General features: G+C 49.3%; 1 long non-coding RNA gene across 3 annotated transcripts; it reads right to left on the minus strand.

Annotated features, from left to right (window-relative positions):
- Window positions 1-1,129: 1,129 nt before the first annotated feature.
- On the minus strand, window positions 1,130-14,001 carry LOC138987514 (uncharacterized). Of its 3 annotated transcripts, XR_011463876.1 has the most exons (4): window positions 13,902-14,001; window positions 13,325-13,537; window positions 13,168-13,231; window positions 1,130-1,716 (listed from the first exon to the last, which is right to left on the minus strand). It is a non-coding gene; the product is annotated as an uncharacterized lncRNA (long non-coding RNA). The 3 variants fall into 3 exon arrangements; XR_011463874.1 differs by lacking the exon at window positions 13,902-14,001 and having other exon boundaries at window positions 13,325-13,755; XR_011463875.1 differs by lacking the exon at window positions 13,902-14,001 and having other exon boundaries at window positions 13,168-13,247; window positions 13,325-13,755.
- Between the last annotated feature and the right edge of the window lie 1,551 nt (window positions 14,002-15,552).

The following is a 15,552-nucleotide window of genomic DNA, read 5'->3' on the forward strand; positions in this document are numbered from 1 at the left end:
AAGGGGTACAAGACTGCTTTACCTGCCTCCTGAGAAATCTGTATGCAGGTCAAGAAGCAACAGTTAGAACTGGACATGGAAGAACAGAGTGGTTCCAAATTGGGAAAGGAGTATGTCAAGGCTGTATATTGTCACCCTGCTTATTTAACTTATATGCAGAGTACTTCATGTGAAATCCCAGACTGGATGAAGCACAAGCTGGAATCAAGATTGCTGGGAGAATTATCAATAAGCTCAAATATGCAGATGACACCACCTTTATGGCAGAAAGCAAAGAGGAACTGATGAGCTTCTTGATGAAAGTGAAAGAAGAGAATGAAAAATCTGGCTTAAAACTCAAGTTCAAAAAACTAAGATCATGGCATCTGGTCCCATAACTTCATGGCAAATATATGGGGAAACAATGAAAACAGTGACAGAGTTTATTTTGGGGGGCTCCAAAATCACTGCAGATGGTGACTGCAGCCATGAAATTAAAAGATGCTTGTTCCTTGGAAGAAAAGCTATGACCAATCTAGAAAGCAGGTTAAAAAGCAGAGACATTGTTTTACCAACAAAGGTTTGGCTAGTCAAAGCTATGTTTTTTCCAGAAGTCATGTATTGATGTGAGAGTTGGACCATAAAGAAAACTGAGAGCCGAAGAATTGATGCTTTTGAGCTGTGGTGTTGAGAAGACTCTTGAGAGTCTTGAGAGTCTTCTAAGGAGATCAAACTAGTCCATCCTAAAGGAAATCAGTCATGAATATTCATCAGGAGAATTGATGCTAATGCTGAAGCTCTAATACTGATGTGGCCACCTGATGCAAAGAGCTGACTCACTGTAAAAGACCCTGACGCTGGGAAAGATGGAAGGTGGGAGGAGAAGGGGATGACAGAGGATGAGATGGCTGGATGCATGACTGACTTGATGAACATCAGTTTGAGCAAACTCTGGGAGTGGGTGATGGACAGGGAAGTCTGTCCATGGGGTCGCAAGAAGTCGGACACAACCAAGTGACTGAACTGAATGGTAAGTTCATGAAATAATTTTGCTCTTTAAATTTTTATTCACTGTATTTTTATACTGTCTGCCAATTTGTCCTTAAAAATCAACTCTGACTTTTTAATGTTTAAGATCTGGGTTACCATGGTTTCCACCTGGTTCTCCTGGGACACTCCATTGGGGAGCCGACAGAGGCCATGTGAGGAGTTACCCTGAGCCATCTGCAATGATTTGGGCCTCTGTTCCACACCCAGAGAAATCCCAGGAGTAAGCTCTCAATGGGCATCTGGCTGCAGGGCCTGTCGGTGGCCAAAATTGGCCTTCTCTGTCCACCGAACAAGAATGAAAAATACAGGGACAGAGTTTGGAGGAAATAGAAAGGTGGCTTTAGTTCTCAGTGGACTGAGAGGGGAACCCAGTAGGCGCGTGCCTCAAGAACTGTGCCCCCCCACCCCCATGAGGAGTCCAGGGGCTTATAGAAGGCAGGGCTCGCAGGCAGGAATCAGTGATGAGGAACAAAGGGGATAGGATCTTTATTTCTGCCTCTTGCATTGTTTCAGAGTCATAGGCTGTCAGTAGTAAGCCGTCGTTGGGTCTGGAAGTTTGGTGGCTCTGCACCTTCTTTCTGGTATGTAACTCCAGGAGGCAGAGTGGTGTAAGGGTGAACACCAGGTAGGGGACGCACTTAGCACAGAGTCAAAGGAAAGTAGGTGCGAAGTGCAGCTTCTGCAGAGCTGGGGGCAGAAAAGCAAATTTAGTTATAGACATACAGCGTTAGGTGCAGTTAAAGTGAAAACAGTAGGAACGTTCAGGCCTACTCACTGTTCTCTTTACATTCTTTGTTCTCAGGAAAGGGAAAGAGAAAAACTCATTCCTCTTTCTTCCTTTTCATTACACACACACACACACACACACACACAGAAGTCGCTCAGTCATGTCTGACTCTTTGTGACCCCATGGATTGTAGCCCACCAGGCTCCTCGGTCCATGGGATTTTCCAGGCATGAATACTGGAGTGGGTTGCCATTTCCTACAGGCCCCCAAATAACTGTGGCCTCAGCTGCCAATGGGGATAACTACATTAAAGACCCTAAGTGAAAGGTGCTCAGCCGTGCTCCTACCAAATTCCTGCCCCCAGCTTTGTGTAAAAGCAACATCAAGTGCTTGTTTGAAGCCCCTAAGGTTTGAAGTAATTTGTTCTGCAAAAGCAGCTAAATCTTCGTGATGTTGAACATCTTGCAGCTGCAAAAGAAATTTGACAGATGATGTCTTTCCTCCTCTGACCCTCCGGGAGGGGTCCTGCTAGGGCTACAGACACAGAGCCTCCAGGTGAGCAGGGACCCAGCACCTTCATCGGGTCAGCCTCTGATTCAAATACAGCCCAGAAGATGTCATCCTCATGCCTCAAGCTAGAAGTCATTAAAAAGAAGACTCGCCTGTAAGTAGACCCATTGGTTGCCAGGATGTCATTGATCAAGGCCTTCACTGCACACGTGTATCACAGTCTCTAAGGGGAAGCTGAAAACCTTGGTCTTCACTTTGCTGGAGGAGCTGATGGAGCCCACAGCTGTCCGATCGGAGGCCCTGCTCAGCTCCCACGATGCCCACTCCTGAGGCTTATGTCACTTATCACAGGAGGAGCACAGGTGGTAGGATGTCACTGAGCCCCAGGCGGAGATCTTAATGCCTCTTCTGAGATGAAACCAGTGGTTAGGTGTCTGTTCCCTGCTGTATTCTGCATTCAGAAAAGCATGTGGGTGGACAGCGCCCCACCCCACCACAGCATGTTCTGGTTATTTACTGCTCTGTAACAAACCACCACAAAAGTCAGGGCATTAACACCGCTGTTTTCTCTTGCATATGGCTCCAGGTCAGATGTGCAGAAGGACAGGCCGCTGTCTGACCCTCTTGGCTAAGGCCAGAGGAGCCACCACTAACACGGCTTCTCACCCATGCGTCCGGCCTCTCTGTCTCTCTTGGGGTCTCTTCTGCTCACGGCCTCTTCAAGCCCTTGAGCTGGGGGTGGGTAATGCTGAAAGTCTTGCCTGGAGGAATGGGTCCACCTGGTGCTGCCTGGGGCAGAGAGGAGGGAGGCCAAGATGCTTCCCCCAAAGCTGCTGGAGTTAGAGATGCATGGACCTTTCTACAGCCCATCACACATGCCCTTCAGGTTCACATCGGCCAGGAGCCTGCTCTTTGTTTCTCTTTGCTTCACTGAGGGGATAATCCACGTCAGGCCTGTCACCTGTCCCAGAGGTCACTGCAGGAATACACTGCATCACAGGGAGGTTGTGTCTGGACAGCAAGGTGCTCTGGAAATTGGAACAGAAGCCGTTTTCTGAGAGACAGGTGAGGCGGGAGGGAAGCAGAGGCCCCATGTCTGTAAGTCAAGTGCGGCAGCCACAAGCTGTGAACTCCTCCACAAGAGAGTCCCTGCGCCCTGCACACCCACGTGATCTACCACAGTCACGTGCTGACAGGACCGCAGACGACTGGAGCGAAGGCTGTGCTGTCAGACCAGGCTGAGCCATTCCCAGGCAAGCTCTCAAGGGTGGGTTTCAGCGGCTCAGCATTTATGATCACTCGGACACAGGACGGCTCACTGTCAGGTTATTAGCCTAAGAATTTTCAGGGTGACATTCTTGAACAAGGAAATTCATTTTTGAAACTTTCAGGTAAATTTTGAAAATGAGATGTGTTTGACATCTATTATTTTTCATGGACCATTTTTGTTGAGGGCATAATGATACCACTTTAAAGGCAGAATGTGAAGAGGAACTAAAGAGCCTGTTGATGAAGGTGAAAGAGGAGAGAGAAAAAGCTGGCTTAAAACTCAACATTCAAAAAACTAAGATCATGCCATCCGGTCCCATCACTTCATGGCAAATACATAGGGAAGAAGTGGAAACTGTCAGATTTCATTTTCTTGGGCTTTAAAATCAATGCAGACAGTGGCTGCAGACATGAACTTAAAAGACGCTTGCTCCTCAGAAGAAAGGCTGTGAGAAACCGAGACTACTGCAAAAGCCACATCTTTGCTGGCAAAGTGATGTCTCTGCTTTTTTGCATTGTGTAGTTTGTCATAGCTTTTCTGCCAAGGAGCAAGCATCTTTTAATTTCATGAAGTGATCTGAGACAAGATAGACATGAGTTTGAGCAAAATCTGGGAGATGGTAAAGGAAATGGAAGCCCGGCATGCCACGGCCCATGGGGTCACAAAGAGTCAGACACGACTTAGCGACTGAACACAGTATAATGTAATATAATACTATTTTATTTAGAATTAAAGCCACGTGTTCTTCACTTGCTTTCAAAAGAGGATACCCAAGTGGCTAATAAGCATATGGAAATGTGATTAAACTACTTACTTATCACTATTTATCAAAGAAATGTTCTATATACTCAAAGAAATGGCTGAAATTAAAAACACCAACAGAACCGAGTTTTAGCAAGGAGGTGGGGTAGGGAACTCACGTTGTTTGTTGGTAAGAGTGTAAGTTGGTACAAGCCACTTGGAAAACCACTTGGAGAGGCTACTGAAGACCAAAACCACGTCTGTGGGTAACGCACTGGCTCCATCCACGGTGGCACCCGAGATGAGTGTGTGTGCGTGTGTCCACCGTGGCACATGGACAGTACTCTTAGCGGCCTTTTAATAGCATCCCCAAATTAAAAGCAATCTCATATTCATGAAGAATAGGAGAGAGAGGTTGCCTGTGCTGTTGTTGGCCCTGGGATAATCTACAGCAGCAAAGAGGAGAGACGGCTGACATACACGATGTGATGAACGGGGAGGAAACCAGGCCCCAGACTGCCCACCTAGGATGAGCCCAGAGACACCAGGTGTGAGAACAGACTATGCTCACTGTGGCAGCAGGGGTCAGAGCTGAGGCCTCTGAGGGTCGGGAATGTCAGAAAGGATCTGTGTGTTGATCTGGTAGTTGGATCCAGGGGGATGTATGTGTGTAAAATTCACTGAGTCATATACTTAAGATTTGCTCAACTTATGTGCATCAGTTTTCCCCATAAGTTTGAAGCAGGGATTTTTTTTTTTGCCACACAAAAGTGGCTTCATCTCCCAGACCATGGGGTCCCTCAAGGCCACCTGGAGAAGGACTGAGAACTCTAACATTTAACTTCTTGAATACTTTTTGGTCAGTTAATTGGATTTTTAAAATATGTTTATGTTTTATATATTCTTGGTGGCTCAGATGGTAAAGCATCTGCCTACAATACGGGAGACCCAGGTTCAATCCCTGGGTCGGGGAGATCCCCTGGAGAAGGAAATGGCAACCCCCTCCAGTACTCTTGCCTGGAAAATCCCATGGACGGAGGAGCCTGGTGGGCTACAGTCCATGGGGTCGCACAGAGTCGGACACGACTGAGCGACTTCGCTTTCACTTTCATACATTCACATGGCTTTGAGTGACAGTGAAAATGCTACAAAAGCCAATCAAAAAATAGTTGGTACTGATGAAGCTATTTGAAGGGCAGGAGTAGAGACACACACATAGAGAGCAGACTGCGGACACGGCAGGCGAAGGAGAGGGTGAGCTGGATTGTGAGAACAGTGTTGACAGACACACACCTCCGTGTGTAAAGGAGACAGCCAGCGGGAGGCTGCCCTGCAGACACAGAGCTCAACTCAGCTCTGCGACAACCTCGGTGTGAGGCTGGGGGAGGTCCAACGGGGAGGGAGCGTGTGCACTCAAGGCTCCCTCGCGCTGTTGCACGGCAGAAGCCAACACAGTGGTGTAAAGCAATTATCCTCCAATTACAAATAAGCTTTTTTTAAAATTAAAAGCTTTGGGTTAAAAAAAAACCAAACAGTCCTTGAAGAAAATAGCAGGCACTGTTTCTTAACAACACCCTTCTTGGTTCATCAGTAGGAAATTATAGCTTTTTCTCTCTGTCACAAATAACTCTGCAGCTAACTCTGAGCAGCCAGTTTGTTTGGGAGGTGGCCCCGGAGTTGTTGATGGGGTCACAGGGAGGAGACACGGGGAAGAGAAGGTCATTAATAAGCAGATTATTGTGGTGAATGTCTGGGGTGTGCCCCAGAATTGCCCCATCCCAGGGGCATGAAATCCAAGGCCTCCATCCTTCAGTTCTCCTGTGCTGCTGGGGCCGCCTTGAGGTCTCTGGTGGAGGCTTGGAGTTGCCTGGGGTGGGCGTATCCAGGGAGAGGCGCTGAGGTCACAGGAGCGCTTCCGATGCACCTGTGTTCAGACACCAGCTGGTCACCCAGACTGACTCCTTTCTCTTCATCATTTTTTCTTAGTCACAGATTAGGTGTTTGAAACTAAGATGAAATGAAGATGGTTACTCAGGTATTTCAGGCACTATTTCTCTATCCCTGATGTAAAAAAGAGTTTGGTGCAAGTGAAGCCCTTTCCTGGACATCTCACTCACTGGGGGTCGTAGGGGGTCTTCTTCCCCCTTGGGGTCTTCCTTCCACTCAGAGTTCCCAGTGCCTCGCACAACAAGGGGAAACCATTAAGGCTCAGTGAAGACCTTCTCCCAGGCTCGAGTTTTATTTATTTCCAGGAGAGGGAAACATTTTGAAAATTAAAAAGAATTTCTTTCTCTTTGCTCTTACAACCAGAACTCAGCTCAGGCTGCACGCCCCCGCCGCGTGTAGAGCACGGCCCCATTGCGGGACGCCTGGCAGGGATGGAGGCCAGGACCGCCAGCGCTGCCAAGCTTCCCTCTCTCAGGCCAGTTCCCAGAAGGTGTCTGAGGGCTGGAGACTGCAGGGAGGCAGCTGTTGGCACGCTGCCTGCTCCCAGACGGACATCACGTCCTGGGATCAACTTAGAGGGAGCACACAAAGCTCCCTTCCATCCCCTAAATGAAACCAAGGATCTGATGCTAAGCCTGGTACTTAAGTCTATTTTCCTAGCGATCGAGATGGATTTGCACGTGGCTTTTCTTATACCATTGGCTGTGACTTGGCTGTGAGTTTCAGCGTCATTGAGAGCCATTAATAAAGATTTTCGCCTGGGAGATGATAGTCTGAGGAGTTGGCACTGGGGAGAATCATTGCATTTGCCTGCCTTGGCGATGGAGTGGAGCATGCCTTTTGGCCCAGAACATAACCTGAGTTTATCCAATAATATCTGGTCCCTGTGCTTTGCCATGTACAAGGCAGAGGTCCTGGGCTGCAGAATGAAAGACAACAATAACATCATTGACACAGGCTGCTGTGAAGGTTAAACAAAATGAAGCCTAAGTAAGAACGGTCCAGCAGAGAGCAAGGACCGGCGGGCGTCAGCAGCTGCGGACGCGGGTCTGGCTCCTGTTGACAGCCCTGCTCTGTCTCCCTACCTGCATCCTCGCTACCTGCTCCAGGACTTCTCCCTGGATCTTCCTTATGCTGAGCCTTTCCCAAGCATCCCTCAACTGGGCAAGCTTCAATCCAACAAAATCTTTAACATCAAGCTCTTAACGGTGGTCACAGTTTAATACCAGCTTTCAAGGCTTTAACCTAGAGCAGTGAGTTTTAAAACTTAAAGTCCGAGCAGGCAAGTACGGTAGTCTTGCTCACATGTTAAGCTTCAAGATTTCACTCTGATCTTAAACCTCCTCCCGACCAGCCTGGCTGAGTCCAACAGTCTCTGCTGCAGGGCAGATGTGAGTCGACACGGTCTCTGCTGTAGGGCAACTGTCTCGGCTTTCAGGCCTGTTGGCTGAGTTGCGCTTGTGGGATGCAGTGCCCTCCGGCTCCTCATCTATCAGATAAAACGACCAGAGCTGGACAGGCCCGCATGCCTGGAGGATCACAGAAAATTATTTCACCTCTCTGGGCCTCGTCAACAGAGCAAGGGACTTGGCTCTGCTGGGTTCCATCTTCCCTGAAAAGCAGTGCATTTCTGGAAGCCTCGTCTAAGCCAGACACTGCTACACACCAAGCCAAAGAGAGTGCTTCTGAACTTCCTTTGGGTGAACTGACATGCACAACCAGGATTTATGATTTTATTTTTCAGACAGAAGAAATTCTAGCTTCACAACATTTGCAGATTTTTCATCCAAGAAAGGAGGAGACTCTTGATTTATTGGAGTCAGTCATTGGCACACTTTTGAGCAGGTCATCATGACTTCTGGCTCTGTGCCTTTCTTCTCAGAGCTGCCTGGGACCCCTGTGTGGGCTGAGCCGCCTGGGGCCTCAGGGTGTCCCCAGGGGAAGCCCACCCTGCCCTGCATGTTCCCTCTCGTCTCTCTGGGGTCCCACCAAAGCTCTCGCCTCCTTAGGAAATTGAGGAAATTGAAACTAGGCTACTAAACATTAGAGCGGAGTCGCTTAGTCATGTGCAACTCTTTGCAACCCCATGGACTGTAGCCTGTGAGGTTCCTCCATCCATGGAGTTTTCCAGGCAACAGTACTGGAGTGGGTTGCTGTTTCCTTCTCCAGGGGATCTTCCTGACCCAGGGATCGAACCCCAGTTTCCAGCATTGCAAACAGACGATTTTACCATCTGAGCCTCCAGGCAAACTCCTGGTGAGGAAACTGGGACTAGTGTACTAAAGCTCTGCAAAAGCACGCGTTGCCGAGACGTAAGTGTCTGTAGTGGCTTCCCGTCATGATTCTGACTAAGCCTCACCGGGCATCGGCCAGAGTGACTTACAGTTTCTCTGCCTGCTTCTTACCATGTTAACGTAAGGACATTTGAACCATGAGCAGGCGGATCACTCTCGGTCCTCAGGCCCTGGCTTGCAGAGGCTGCGTCCTTGGCAGGGGCAGCTGACCACACAGGCGCCCTCGCCCCCACTTCTCAGGCAGGGCTGTGTTTCCCTCCCTGGGAGGACGAGCTGCCCTCGCCGGCAACTCCTCCTGCACCACATTGCAGAAGCCTCTCCCCCTCGGCTCCCACCTGGAGGAGGGAAGCCTTCCCTGGCACAGCAGGCTGAGCCTGGGGTCCACACCCCAGCTCCCTCATTCCCCTCGGGGCTCCCACTTGCAGAGCATGCGTGACGCTGCAGGAAGAGAGGTCGGCTCTCCACCCCTGCGCTGGTGCAGCGGGACTGGCGGAAGGCAGGGCACGATGCACAGGAGTCCCGCCCTCGGGGCACAGGAGCCTGGAGGGCCCCTTGCCAAAGCGGAGTCAGTAGCCATGGGGGTCTGGGCAGGGGGAACCTACCAGGGGGCTGGTAGCACCACAGTGTGAGCAAGGCGGCAGAGCCTCCAGAAGCTTCTCAGATGACCCGGAGGGAAGGGGCGAGGCTGGGTGCCGGCAAGCAGCCCGTGTCGCGAGCAGCAGACATGAACGCATTTCCTGGCCACACACAGACCATCATCAGGGCAGGAGTCACAGACCATTACCAGGGCAGCAGTCACACCGGGACGCGGGCCTTGTGACCAAAACTGACCAAGTTGCTCTGACCCAGGGGTAACTCCTAGGCAGCCCGGCCTGTGAGGGACAGCAAGGCAGGCCTGGTGGCCTGGAAGACCGTTCCTGCCTCCCACCGTGTCCCTCAGGAGAGGTCAGCAAGGAAAGGCACAGGCTGCTGCTCTCTGGATGAACAGGAGGCAGAAAAGGTGAGCTTAGCGAGCTGCGTTAGCTGCCTCTGAGCCCCAGTCATGTAACGTGTTAAAGGGTGAAAAATGTCACTGACTTAAACACAGCCGTTGACCAGAAGGTGACCTGGGCTGACCCAGAGGGGAAACTTAGGCAGCCAGACTAGAAGATGGCGGAAATCTGGTTGGAGATACTAGGGGTTGCACTCGATGTTCAGGGGCAAGCTGGTGGGGAGACAGACTTTAGGGAACTGGCTCAGCCAAGAACAAGACAAACCACCAAGCAAACACCACCCGGAGGTGAGTCAGTGTGCGGTTGCTACAGTGTATTATCTGAGATCCTCTGTTTTTAACCAAAAATTCTGAGATATGCAACAGACAGGAAAGTGTGGTCCATACACAGGGCAAGAGAAGAAAAGCAGGCAAGAGAAACTGCCTTTGAGGCACCCAGAGTGTAGACTTAGAGACTTCAATGCAGCTGCAAGAAAGATGTCCAAAGAACCAAATGGAACCCTGCCTAAGAAACTCAAGCAGGATGACAATGTCTCATTAAACAGAGAACATGAATCAAGAGAAGTCATTGAAAAGAATACAGTGAAAATATTGGAGATGAAAGTGATAATAACCAAACGAGGACGTCCCTGAAGGCTCACCGGTAGGTCTGCACTGGCAGAAGGAAGATCAGGAGCGATCACGCAGAGCGGGGATGCAGAGGCGTTTGAGGCTTGGCTAGGCGCATAGCATAAGTGCAATGGAAACAGTAGAGGAGAAGAGGGAGAAAGTGGGATATTGTTTAGAGAGAGAACTAATAGCTTCCCAAACATGATGAAAAATATTGATCTACCTGTCAGAAAAATTAAAGGCAAAGAAAGGATAAAAACCAAGAAATACACGTGTAGCTATATCACAGCCAAAATGTTGGCAGCCCAAGACAGCCTCAAACTTGAAAGCAGCCTTAGAAAGTCTGCTGCTGCTGCTGCTGCTAAGTCACTTCAGTTGTGTCCGACTCTGTGCGACCCCATAGACGGCAGCCCACCAGGCTCCCCCATCCCTAGGATTCTCCAGGCAAGAACACTGGAGTGGGTTGCCATCGCCTTCTCCGTCAGAAAGTCTACTCACCCTAAAACATTCAGATAATGCTAACATCTCTTCAGAAACAGTTGAGGCCAGAGGAGGCAAAACGACACATTCAAAGTATGGAAACTAAAAGAAGTTCAGCAAAACTAGCTTTAAAATGAAGTCAGGATATAGACCTTGTTAGATAAAGAAAAATAGGCAGAATAAGACCTGAATAAGACTTTTCTCCAAAAGAACATACAGATGGCCAGTAGGCGCTTGCAAAGCAGTTCAACCTTGCTAGTTATTAGAGAAATGCAGAACAGAACTGCACCGACACGTCACCTCACACCGGTCAGAAGGGCTTTCATCAAAAAAGCCACGAACAACAAGTACTGGAGAGGGTGCAGAGAGAAGGAGACCCTCCTGCACTGTTGGTGGGAATGCAGACTGGACAGCCGCTCTGGAGAATGGTGTGGGAACACAAAAGCCGCTGGTTTCTCAAGGGGACTGTTCTGCCTTCCCCTTTCCTTATCTGCCCTTTCTCATGCTCTTAAGATAGATACCTTGGCTGACACATCGCCTCAGCAGATGCTCTGCATACAGAACAGACTTCCTTATCTTCAAAGCTTTACTATTGCTTTGCTGAGCTCCGTTACTGAATGTCAGATAAGTTCTCAGTAAGTCCGCACTCAGCATTTTCTCGGGGAGTTGCTCTTTCACGAGTTCTCCCTGAGCTGTCTCTCATAATGCTGTGTGTTTGTGAGAATTAAGTCAGGGTGACGTGGCCACAGAACAGTAAGGAGATTCCTTGAAAAATGAAAAGTGGAGCTACCATATGACCCTATAATTCAACTCCTGGGCATCTATCCGGAGAAAAACATGATCCAAAAGGATACATGCACTCCAGTGTTCATTGCAGCACTGTTTACAGTAGCTAAGACATGGGAGCCACCTGAATGTCCATCAACAGAGGACTGGATAAAGAAGATGTGGTATACATTTATGACAGAATGTTACTCAGCTGTTAACAAGAATGAAATGATTTCATTTGTAGCTACATGGATGGACCTGGAGAGCGTCACTGAGTGAAGTGAGTCAGACAGATGAGGCCACTGCATGACTCCCTTATACAGAGGACGGCCACTGCATGACATCCCTTACACATGGAGTCTAAGCGGAAACGATACAAATGAACTGACTTATAAAACAGCAAGACTCCAAGACTTAGAGAATGAACTTAGGATTGCCAAGGGGAAGGGATAGTTAGGAGACTGGTAAGGTCGTGTACACACAGCTAAATTCAAAATGGGTAACCAGCAAGGACCCATCAACACTGTGTGCCAGCCTGGATGGGAGCGGGCTTCGAGGGGGACTGGATGCACATATATGTGTGGCCGAGACCCTTCCATGCTAACCTGAGACCACCACAACATGTCAATCGGCTATTGTTGTTGTTCAGTTGTTAAGTCACGTCCGACTCTTTGCAACTCCATGGACTGCAGCATGCCAGGCTTCCCTGTCCTTCACCCTTCTCAGAGTTTGTTCAAACTCATGCCCATTGACTCTGTGATGCCATCTGACTGTCTCATCCTCTGTCACCCCCTTCTCCTCCTGCCTTCAATCTTTCCCAACATCAACTTCTTTTCCAATGAGTCAGCTCCTCACATCAGGTGGCCAAAATATTGGAGCTTCAGCTTCAGCATCAGTCCTTCCAGTGAGTATTCAGTGTTGATTTCCCTTAGGGTTGACTGGTTTGATCTCCTCGCAGTCCAAGGGACTCTCAAGAGTCTTCTCCAGCACCGCATTTCAAAAGCAGCAATTCTTTGGCACTCGGCCTTTTTTATGGTCCAACTCTCACATCCATACATGACCACTGGAAAAACCACAGCTTCAACTACGTGGACTGTACTCCAATACAGTAAAAAGGTTTAAAGCTTGGAAAAAGTTTAGATTTAAGAATATAAAAGAAAGCTAAAACTAATTTATGTGTTGCTGCTGACTTTAATCTGAAAAAATTTAAAGACAGAGAAGGATAGAAATTCCTGTTGAGTTGAAAAAAATACCATATAAAATTTAAAAATTTTATTGTGGTAAGAATACTTAGATAATAGGTCCCTGTGGCTCAGACAGTAAAGCGCCTGCCTGCAATGTGGGAGACCTGGGTTCAATCCCTGGGTCAGGAAGATCCCCTGGAGAAGGAAATGGTAAGCTACTCCAGTATTCTTGCCTGGAAAATCCCATGGACAGAGGAGCCTGGTGGGCTACAGTCCACGGGCTCACAATAAGTCGGACATGACTCAGTGACTTTAAGAATACTTAACATCTGTCCTCTTAAGACAGTTTTCAGTGCACTTACGTTATCTTTGACTACACACGCAATGTTGTATAGCAAACAGAAAGCACTTTTTTTCTGAAAGGAAAACTTACTATATGGCTGAATCAGAAAATAGGGACATTGTTAACATAAAACCAAAGAGACAAGTGGTCCTAATATAATATTTTGTTTTGTTAAACCAGGACCTCTTGTTCTCCAGTCATTTAAGGGAAACAACCCATAAAACCTGACTGAAGAGCAGCTCAGAGACCCCTCAATAGGAATCCCCTCTCTTACCTGGACAGCAGTTGAAGACTCCAAGGTGAGACCACCCAAGGAATCGCTCAGCAATGAACTCCGTCTAGAACAGACATACTCTGATCACCAGTACGTTTTCACTTGGATAAAAATAGAATTCATTTAGCTGGAAATGTAGAAGAGAAGCAAAACTCACCTATTTAAAGCATACGGGCTGAAATAAAATGAGAACAGACAACCACAAATCTGTCAGGAAAACGGAATGAAATACAAGGGCTGCTCAGCCAACCAGACCTGGTTGTTGTCGAGACCCTGCTGTCCCTTCCGCACCAGCTTCGCCCTGTCTTCCGACCACGCTGCCCCTGCTCTGTCGAAGCTTTGCGGCAGAGGGTGCCCAAGCCTCCTTCCTCTAACAAGGAACACACAGAGCAAGTATTGGTTTGGTTTTGAAAGAGGAAGATTTTCACAAAGGCGTCATTTGCTTTTGAATTTTTCCAGCCAAAACAGATTAATACATGAACTGCTCTTTCGTATCTATGTGAACCCATTCCATCTCATGAGCAACGGTAAACTTGAAAGAGGTCACAGATACGAGACTTGAAGGGACAGCAATTGTTACAGCTTTTTCCACTTTCCACATTTTCCCACTCTTACAATTCTCCAAGGGGCTGTAAACACCCAGGATTTCAAGTTGGCCGATGAGCGAGTCTCTCAGAGGACCATGGAGGGCGGGGGGCACGTGAGCTCAGCTGAGCATCTTGACTCCTCCTTACCTTCCCTCCCTGCTGGCTCCCTTCCCTCCTCTTCTGTGGGTTCACTCATCTCTCCTGAGGCTTCAGCATTCTTTCACTGTTCGCTGTTACCTCAGGCTGTTAACATGTTCAAATGATTTACATCCGGGGGATAAATAGGAAGTCAAATGCATGTGAAACACTCTCAACTGTCCTCTCAGCCTGGTTGCTTTCTACCCTTTCTCGCTGCTTCTCAGCAGAGCTCCCCAGAGGAACCAAACTGTCTCTTCCCCTTGTCACACATGTGTTTCCTCCAAAGTTTTTCCTGTGGTTTTCTTGCCAAAGTCAACAAGCCCCTAAGACAGCCTTGTAGGTTCCTCTGTGACCTCCACGCGGTCCGTCCACAATGCTCAGATGTGGTCAGCTTAGCTTTGCGGGCGCCTGGCCTGGGGGCACCACTGCCCTCCCCACCACGTTGGTTCCTTTTCTTGCTGCAATAACAAACCCTGGGCTCGGTGGCTTAACAACACACATTTGTGTCTTACAGGTCTGAACGCTGACGTGTCTGGTGAGGACCTGCTTCCTGGCTTGCAGAGGCATCTTCCCTGTGTCCTCATGTGGAGGCAGGAGCCAGGAGCTCTTGGGTCCTTCTGGAAGGCACCGTTCCCACCACGAGGCTCTGTCCTCCTGGGCTAGTTGGTCCCACATGCTGTCTCAATGAGGGTGAGATTTCCACAGTCGGATGAGGAGGGGGACAGACATTCTGCAGCAGCTCTTTGCCCTTCGTGCCTGAGCCTCACCCTCCTCCTGGGCTGGTTCTCACTCATCCCAAGGATTCCTTCCCTGCTGGTGTCTCCTCAAGGGTCCATGTTTCCGGGCTTCTCTTCGCAACCCCCTTCGTCCTCTAAATTAGTTCCCTACACATTCTTTCTCCCTATGCTTCTTTTAATCGTGTACATATTTCCTGAACTACTGTAAGGTCATTTTCCCCAATTAAGCCACTTGATCTGAGCTACTTGAGGGGAGGCTCTGTGCCTTGTCCCTGGGTCTCCAGGGGACCGGACATGTAGGAATTCACTTGGGACCCCTGTGACTTCAGTGGCGGTTTGTAGCTCAGGGATGTTGAAGTCTGCACCGCAGTTCAGACTTCTCACGGGCAGCAGACTGCACCCTGTGCTGCTCAGCAGAGAGGTGAAGTGTGTGCCGACCAAGGGCGAGGCGGCCCTCAGAGCCCGTGTTCACGCTGCAGCTCCGCGAGGACCCATCCCCCGCCCCGGTGTGGACCTGAAACCAGGATGGAAGCCCGCCGGGCGGGGCCGGGCTGTGGCGCTGAGGACGCAGGGCACTCGGAGCGCAGCCTGTACGGACCAGCTGGCACCTGCTGCCACTCCGATTCTCCCTGGGACGTCTCGGCCCCAACTCATCCAAGGATGACTCCTCACCTGCGTTCTGGGCACCAGGACTCCAGCCTGCCCACCCCGTCTCCCATCACGCACAAGTGTTGCCAGCCCCGCCTGTCTGTCCTCATGGTCTCACCTTGCCGCAGGGACCCTCGGCTGTCATCTCCCTAGACTCTGAGAGCAGAGCTCCCTGCCTGGTTTTCAGGTTCTAAACCATTCCCCACTCTGCACCTGGATGTGCTTCCCAAAGCAAAGCCCTTGTCCTCCCTCCTCAACTTAAGTCCTACAGCGGC

The sequence above is a fragment of the Bos mutus genome, chromosome 4 (genome assembly GCF_027580195.1).
Source record: "Bos mutus isolate GX-2022 chromosome 4, NWIPB_WYAK_1.1, whole genome shotgun sequence".
In the NCBI taxonomy this organism is placed as follows: domain Eukaryota; kingdom Metazoa; phylum Chordata; class Mammalia; order Artiodactyla; family Bovidae; genus Bos; species Bos mutus.